An 8,770-nucleotide genomic window follows, 5' to 3' on the forward strand; every position below is an offset into this window, starting at 1 on the left:
TGGAATCTGGGGAGACCGCAAACTGCTGCTCAGTCTGACAGCAGGCAATGGGCTGGAGCCATCTGAGTTAGTAAGGTAAGGATCAAGGACAGTTGTAAGGAGCAGCTGGTACTTCAACTTCATAGCGAGGCCAGCATGTTCAAGATTCCAGAGGGCTAAGTGGAATGAAGGATGTGCCCCATCCGAGAGACAGTGAGAACTCTTGGTGCAGTAAGGAAGGACATGTGAAGAAGTTAGAGAAACATCTGTTTGAGGAAACAGTCTAGATGGAGCACAACTCTGTGTGTGTGCGTGTGCATGCAACGCTGCCGCTGCTGCTGCTAACTCACTTCAGTTGTGTCCCACTCTGTGCGACCCCATAGATGGCAGCCCACCAGGCCCCCCCTCCGTCCCTGAGATTCTCCAGGCAAGAACACTGGTGTGGGTTGCCATTTCCTTCTCCAACGCATGAAAGTGAAAACTGAAAGTGAAGTCGCTCAGTCGTGTCCGATTCTTAGCGACCCCATGGACTGCAGCCTACCAGGCTCCTCCATCCATGGGATTTTCCAGGCAAGAGTACTGGAGTGGGGTGCCATTGCCTTCTCCACATACAACGCAAACTGACTCTTAAAAATAAAAAACAGTGCTAAGACATTGTCTTAGTGTTAAGCCATCCCAGAAATACGGTGGCGTAGGACATGCACTCCCTTCTCCTGCAAGAACTCCAAAACTACAATTCACAGCTGAGTGACTGTCAACTGGAGTATGTTGGATCCTGCCAAGATCCCAAGGGCAAAGGAGAAGCCCCAGCAAGATGGTAGGAGGGGTGAAATCGAATTTAGAATCAAACTTACCTGCCAGAGAGCTCAAACAAACCTTATGCACACCAGGACCCAGAGACCCCACAGACACTGAGCCAAACTGTGTTTGAGTGTCTCCTGGGAAGGGACGACTCAGCAGTGGCCTGCCGCAGCGGCTCTGGGTGCAGCAGACCTGGGCATGGCATAAGCCCTCTTGGAGGAGGTCACCATTAATCCCACCATAGAACCACCAGACAAAAAAAGCAGAGATACTACTTTTCCAACAAAGGTCGGTCTAGTCAAGGATATGGTTTTTCCCATAGTCATGTATGCATGTGAGAGTTGGACTATAAAGAAAGTTGAGCACCAAAGAATTGATGCTTTTGAACTGTGGTGTTGGAGAAGACTCTTGAGAGTCCCTTGGACTGCAAGGAAATCAAACAGGTCCATCCTAAAGGAAATCAGTCCTGAATATTCATTGGAAGGACTGTTGTTGAAGCTGAAACTCCAGTACTTTGGCCACCTGGTGCGAAGAACAGACTCATTTGAAAAGACCCTGATGCTGGGAAAGATTGAAGGCGAGAGGAGAAGGGGACGACAGAGGATGAGATGGTTGAATGGCATCACTGACTCGACGGACATGAGTCTGTGCAAACTCCAGGAGTTGGTGACAGACAGGGAAGCCTGGCGTGCTGCAGGCCATGGGGTCTCAAAGAGTCAGAAAAAACTGAGCAACTGAACTGAACTGAAGACTTTGTCTCTTTTCCTCTCATGTACCCTCCCTTGTTCAAATAATGGGGAATCCAAGAGCAGGCAAAGGAGTGAATTTTGGTCAAGAAAAATCAAGCTCACCTTCCTCCTGTGGGCCCTTGGGTCACGTGGGTCAGAAATAGGTTGGACGGGTGGTCGGAGAGCACCAGGGCAGGAGGAGAGCCTCAGGAGGCTGACACAAGGCTGAGCTTCAGGGCCCTGCGCCCTTACAGGCTGGACGATGCCTCTGGTCTGGATGGCTGTGCGGATATGACGGCTCTCCAGCCAGGCAGGACTTGCAGCCTGCTCACCCCAAGTTCTGCGCCTGCTCGAGTGGTTGGGGCGGAGCTGGAGCTCGCCCTCTTCGGCCGCTGATTGGCTGCCTCCACTTCGCTTTCACCTTCCGGGAGGCCCAGTGCAGGTGTGAAGTGACTCTCTTGGAACAGCTGACTTTTTTCCGGTGAAGAGTAGCAGTCATATGGTGAAAGGCAAAACTCATAGATTTAATTCTTCCGTATTTTTCTTCTGCTGAATGGAACTTCTTGAGCAATAAACTTGTTATTGTTGTTCTTTAGTCCCTAAGTGCTGTCTCTTTTACCACACCATAGACTATATATAGCCCGTCAGGTTCCTCTGTCCATGGAATTCTCTGGTCAAGAATACTGGGATTGGGTTGCTGTTTCCTTCTCCAAGAGATAGTCACCACCCAAGGATCTAGTCCTGGTCTCCTCTCTGTCGCCTGCCTGCATTGCAGGTGGATTCTTTTACCACTGAGCCACCCCTGAAGCCCGTAATGGAGCTATAATGCAAATATATACTGAACTGAAAGTCAGATAGATATATATTGAACTGAAAGATAGATATACATTTGTCTATGTGGTAAATATGAATTTTGCTGTGCTTGTTTAATATGGGTACTAAAAGTGATGTGGCAGAGAAATGCCACAGTGCTGTTAATACAAATTTTGTATCTGTTTTAAGTGTTTCAAACAGACGTGTGTGGAAGCCTAAAGAAGTGTAGTATCCCAGATTTCTCCCATTAGTTGCCATTTGTAATTGTGAAAAGTGTGGAGTTTGATTCCTGGGGCCTTCTTTCCTTAGGGTAAGTAATGAAAAAAAAAAGATGGGAGGGGGGATGTCTTTTTCACGTGATCATTAGAATATTTGAAAAAAATTTAAATACAAAAGATATATATCTTATACATAAAATATGTGCAATTTAACTATATGTTTTAGTTGGTCTCTGAGCAGAAATTCTCTTAAATTCACTATTTTAAATGTATTTTCTAGCATTCTTTGAAACTGATATAAGAATATGGTTTACATTGGCATCTTGAACTGTTAAAGAGTCACGGGAAAATTACTTTAATTATTATATTTGTTGCCCTAGAATTCACTGGAAGATGCTATGATTACCTTCTAAGCTGTGCTCCCCTTAACATTATAGCCTCAACCAAAGTCAATTCTGCTTTCAGTTTTGTTCTTCACTGTGAATTAGAGCCTGATACAGCAGCATGGTATGGATTACTGTGCTAAAAGTATTTTGAAATATTTCTCTTGTGATTTCCATATCTTTCTTCTGCTTCTTTTGCATTTATAGAAAAATTGAGGAGAAATTCCTTGAATAAGGTACTATCAGAGTGGATAAAGCTTAGAATTCTTTACTGGTTTATTACAGTGATTATCTCGAACTGATTTTGGTTCAGGAAGAATGTTTTTTTGAAAAAGACCAGTTGACATGCTTAAGCCTTAAGTCAAGCAACTTGGTGGTTCTCAACCATTGGTTTTCAATTTTGAGTAACATAGGAATCACCAGGGAACATAGGAATCACCTGAGCACTTTTAATAAAACAACAACAACAACAAAAAAAACGTGTGTTTGGGCTTCATCCAAAGATTCTGATTTACCTGATGTGGGATATCTAGGGTACAGCCTGGGTAGTGGGACTTTTTAAAACTCTGGCTGCACCTTGGAATCATGTAGGGAACTTCTAGAAACACTGTTGCCAGGCCCCCTCTCTAGCCCAGGTTAATCAGAATGTCTGAGGTGAACCCCATGCATATGTTATTCTCAGAAACCTCTGTATAGAGCCTAAAGCTTACAGGTTGAGAACTACTAGGTATGAATATCCTTATACAAATGTCAAATCATTATGTTGTACATCTGAAACTAATGTATGTCAATTATAGTTCAATAAAGAAAGATAAAGAGAAAAAAATAGGTTGAATGTAGAAAGATTTGATTTCAGTGGACAATTGAAGTTTTTATTTAGATTACTCATTTTTATTTTTTTTAATTTAATTTAATTTTTTAACTTTGCAACATTGTATTGGTTTTGCCATATATCAAAATGAATCCGCCACAGGTGTACATGTGTTCCCCATCCTGAACCCACCTCCCTCCTCCCTCCCCATACCATCTCTCTGGGTCGTCCCAGTGCACCAGCCCCAAGCATTTTTAGAAGCTGAATGTGAATCTTTTTTCAAAAAGAAATACATTATTATAGTTTGAAAATGAAAGTTGCTCAGTCGTGTCCAACTCTTTGCAACCCCATGGACTATACAGTCCATGGAATTCTCTAGGCCAGAATACTGGAGTGGGTAGCTGTTCCCTTCTCTAGGGATCTTCCCAACCCAGGGATCGAACCCAGGTCTCTCGCATTGCAAGCAGTTTCTTTTCTAGCTAAGCCACAAGGGCAGCCCTTATAATTTAAATTTATATAAAATGTTTACTAAGCAAAGAATACTCTTTGTAGTCTTTTAATTTTATTCAGTTAACAAAATGGTTGTATATGTGTCTGTGTGTGCTCAGGCACCTGTATATTCATGTTGAGGGATAGAAAGATTAATAGATGACAAATAGGTAAAAGTATAAAGGCATTAATACACAGATCTCCACATCTTAGAAAAATAATACAAAAGCAGTATATCAGAACTTTAGCAGTTGTTATCTGTAAGATATGGGAGTAAGAGATACCATTTTTTCGTCTATCCTGTGCATTCTTATCTTTTCCTTTGCATTAATTTCCTTAATACTTTGCATTAAGTCTGTGCATTAATTTTATACAGAGTATAAAAATTTATCTAAAAATCCCAATAAGGGGACATTGTCCAGTTCTACTAAAATCCACTCAGTTGAAAACTCTATAATGACAGGAACCATTATTACCTTATTCACCACTCTAGCCACAGCATAGTGTCTGGTACAGAATGTACTCTCAGTAAATTTACGATGAACCTGTTAATGAATTAACTAAGTAATTAGGTTCAAACACCCACAATGGAAATTAAGGTGGAAGAAATGCTTTTGACAAAGATTGTCAAAAGAGAATGCCAAATATAATCTGAACCCAAGCTTTACATCGAACATAGCCAGGGATATCTTTAATGGCTTCCTAACAATCAAACTATCCAAACAGAAGCACAGATGATTATTTAAGCAGCCATTATTCTCAATAAGGAAAATCACTTCTACATACGTAGAATCAGCACCAGAAATATTTGCATTTCAATTAGTATACAATTCCAATTTAGTCTGATATTGGTTGATGTGGCTTTTAAAGTTGTATTTCACCCAATTCCAGAAAAGAAGTTTTCTTAACCACATTCTACCTCCAAATATACTCTGGCTAATCACTTACCACTCTTGGCTGATCAACATGTTTAATTACCAATCTCCTTACTACCCCTCATGTTTCTATCCTTAGAGATTATATTGTTGACTTGCTTTAGTGCTGTTTTCGAGAAAAGGCTTCCTCTTCCCAAGAAAAAAATAGGAACTGGATGTAGTAGAAAGAGCTGTAGATAGAACCAGAACAGAAGGTTGCTCTTGATGTACCAAGAAATGAAACAAGACACAAAGTAAGAGTGGAACTTTTGCTTCATGACGTCCCTTGCTCTTGGTTTCTTCTCTAAGGCTGCATTTCATTCTTTCACACACTCGTCCTCTGAAATCCCAGATTAATCATATTACCCAGATGTGCATTTTTGCTTGCTAAGCTTTCAGTTTCCTCTACTTTATTGAGGCCTTTCCTCAGTGAACCTCTTCCTACCTTGGGACTTTACAGTAAACTTTAGTGCCGCCTCTCTGGCTGCAGTTTCCATAGATCTTGGCATTTCAACAGTACTTTGAAAATTTAGGTCTTCTGCAGTTGATAAGCACTCTGCACACTAACTTGTCTCTCACTCTGTTGCTTGACCCACGGTCCACTGGCAGAGCTTTTAATTGAGTCACAAAAGAGAAAATCAGGTTTCGTAAATAGAATCAATATGAAGTTGAATATGTCAGCAATAACTAATGAAAATATAATTGGTACACTTGTTTCATTCGTTTTCTCCAACCATAAAAGGAGAAACGTTTTGCCTTCCTCTGATATCAAATAGGAAGGACTTCACTGGTGACTCAGATGATAAAGAATCTGGCTGCATTGAGGGAGACCAGGGTTCGATCCCTGGGTTGAGATAATACCCTGGAGAAGGGAATGGCTACTCACTCCAGTATTCCTGCCTGGAGAATCCCATGGACAGAGGAGCCTGGTGGGCTGCAGTCCTTGGGGTTGTGAAGAGTCAAACACAACTGAGTGACTAACACTTTCACATTTACTTAACGTCAAATAACCTAGAACATTTTCCCTTATTTTAAAGTTCTTCACCTCTCTTTCATCATAAATTAGAGAGGTCTCAACAGTATCACACTGGGTATTATCAATTCCCAATTTAATTCTGCATTATTTCTCAAGTGAAAAACTTGACTTTCTAGGATATTGATGATGTCAAAATTAAAAAATCACCATCATTCCTATTCATGTGACAAATATGTGCTTCTACTAAGTAGTGAAAGCATGATAGGCATTCCAGTGGCTACAAGTAAGATACAGGATTCCTTGAGAAGGACTCGATGAAGTCACCTCTTCCTAACCCATGAAAACACATGGAACAGGTAATAGGTGAAAGGGGATTTTTAGAGCTAGCAGAACATGAAACGCTCTAGAAACAACTCCAGTACCAATTTTCACTGAATTTTTTTTTCTCTAATTTTCAAGCTCTTTAAGATTATCTCAAAAGAAATAGAAATGCACTCTCTATGCCCAAGTCTTCACTATCTAAAAATTGTATTTACTTCCAAACAAATGGCATTGTTAGAACGTATATACCTACCATATGTGAAACCACTGTCCACATATACATTTATTATAACAATATACATGTATTGTAACAATAGCTAAAATTTTATACCATTTTTATCCCTGCAGAACTATTTTGTATGTATACTTAATTCCTAATGATCAATCGGGGTTTCCTTAAAATGGCTATGTGGAATGTTATAGGACTTGCAAATGAAGCATTTCATACAGGAGTAACCCCAACTAGAAAGAAGAATCTTGGGTCTTTGTAATTGTTTTAAAATCCATTCAGTTCAGTTCAGTTCAGTCACTTAGTTGTGTCCGACTCTGCGACCCTATGAATAGCAGCACGCCAGGCCTCCCTGTCCATCACCAACTCCCAGAGTTCACTCAAACTCATGTCTATTAAGTCGGTGATGCCATCCAGCCATCTCATCCTCTGTTGTCCCCTTCACCTCCCGCCCCCAACCTTTTCCTCTGGCCCCAGTCCCTCCCAGCATCAGAGTCTTTTCCAATGAGTCAACTCTTCGCATGAGGTGGCCAAAGTATTGGAGTTTCAGCTTTAGCATCAGTCCTTCCAATGAACACCCAGGACTGATCTCCTTTAGAATGGACTGGTTGGACCTCCTTGCAGTCCAAGGGACTCTCAAGAGTCTTTTCTAACACCACAGTTCAAAAGCATCAATTCTTCGCCACTCAGCTTTCTTCACAGTCCAACTCTCACATCCATACATGAGCACTGGAAAAACCATAGCCTTGACTAAATGGACCTTTGTTGGCAAAGTAATGTCTCTGCTTTTGAATATGCTATCTAGGTTGGCCATAACTTTCCTTCCAAGGAATAAGCGTCTTTTAATTTCCTGGCTACAGTCACCATCTGCAGTGATTTTGGAACCCCAAAAATAAAGTCTGACACTGTTTCCCCATCTATTTCCCATGAAGTGATGAAACCAGATGCCATGATCTTCATTTTCTGAATGTTGAGCTTTAAGCCAACTTTTTCATTCTCCACTTTCACTTTCATCAAGAGGCTTTTTAGCTCCTGTCACTTTCTGCCACAAGGGTGTAGTTTTTTAAGGAAATTCAAATAAGACAAAAATATGTAGGTTACCAAGTAAATATCCCCTTTCACTTTCCCTAGGCTCTTCTCTCACTGCCTCTCATAGATCATATGTCCTTCCCAAAGGACATCAATAAATTTATTTCTTCATAAAAGAAGAAATGTTTTGCCTTCCTCTAAGATCAAATAACCAAAAAAATGTTTCCTTTTTTAAAGTTCTTCACTTCTCTTTCACCATGAATTAGAAAGGTCTCAACAGTGTCACACTGAATTTTAGTAATTCCCAATTTAAGTTTGTGTTGTTTCTCAGGGAAAAACTTTGACTTTCTGGGATATTAACCATTCCACTATTAAATTACATTTAGGAAAATCTCAATCATTCTTAATTACAAACTTTGATTAGGTGATTATCTAAGTAGATAAGTCTGTCCCTATATGTATAAAGGTTAAAATTTGGCTCATGTTAAATTTATTTTTTAATTTTGATAAAAATGTTCAAAGGACCTTCAAAGAGGCTTAACCAATTTATTTCCCAACAAAGAGTGTTTTCAGTCAGCATTTCCTGACTAATTCACCAAGCCTTTTTTTACCCTTCTCTTATTTGGGGGCAATATATGTTTATCACAATAGTTCTAATTTCATTTCCTTGATTTTTATAGCAGAGTTAGTGTTATTTCAAAAGTTCATTCACTTATTTTTATTTCATAGGCTTTGCCTGTCTTTTTATTGGGCAATTTAAATTTTTATTGGCTTTTTAAAAATTTTTTTATATATACAGGTTTTTGCTAAAGCAATATTTTTATTATATGCACTTACATACATTTTTTATTCTAATCTACTTCTTGCCTTTTAAATTTGTTTACCCTTTAACATACTCAGGTTTTTTTTTTGTCGGTTTCTTTGGGCTTATAAAAATCAAATCTCTGTTATTTTTCCTTTTTAGATTCTAGATTTTCTGCCTTATTTAGGAAGGCATTCCTCAAACTCACCTTTATTATATATATTAAATTCTTATGTTTATATGCATTATTTGGAGATTCTGTTAGAGTCCCCATGGT

At 39.7% G+C, this 8,770-nt stretch overlaps 1 long non-coding RNA gene across 15 annotated transcripts in view; it reads right to left on the bottom strand.

Moving 5' to 3' along the window:
• Positions 1–2,327, bottom strand: part of LOC147354994 (uncharacterized) — a 398,573-nt gene extending 396,246 nt beyond the window's left edge. For 3 of the 15 annotated variants that reach the window (XR_015143919.1, XR_015143918.1, XR_015143917.1), the window contains exon 1: positions 1,632–2,309. This is a non-coding gene — a long non-coding RNA (uncharacterized LOC147354994). Of the gene's footprint in view, positions 1–1,631 lie in introns of all 15 variants that reach the window. The other 12 variants (XR_015143929.1, XR_015143921.1, XR_015143930.1 and 9 more) reach the window with 10 other exon arrangements.
• Between the last annotated feature and the right edge of the window lie 6,443 nt (positions 2,328–8,770).

Source organism: Bos grunniens, chromosome 17, assembly GCF_055505025.1.
Source record: "Bos grunniens cultivar Pamir isolate PY7600 chromosome 17, Bosgru_T2T1.0, whole genome shotgun sequence".
NCBI lineage: Eukaryota > Metazoa > Chordata > Mammalia > Artiodactyla > Bovidae > Bos > Bos grunniens.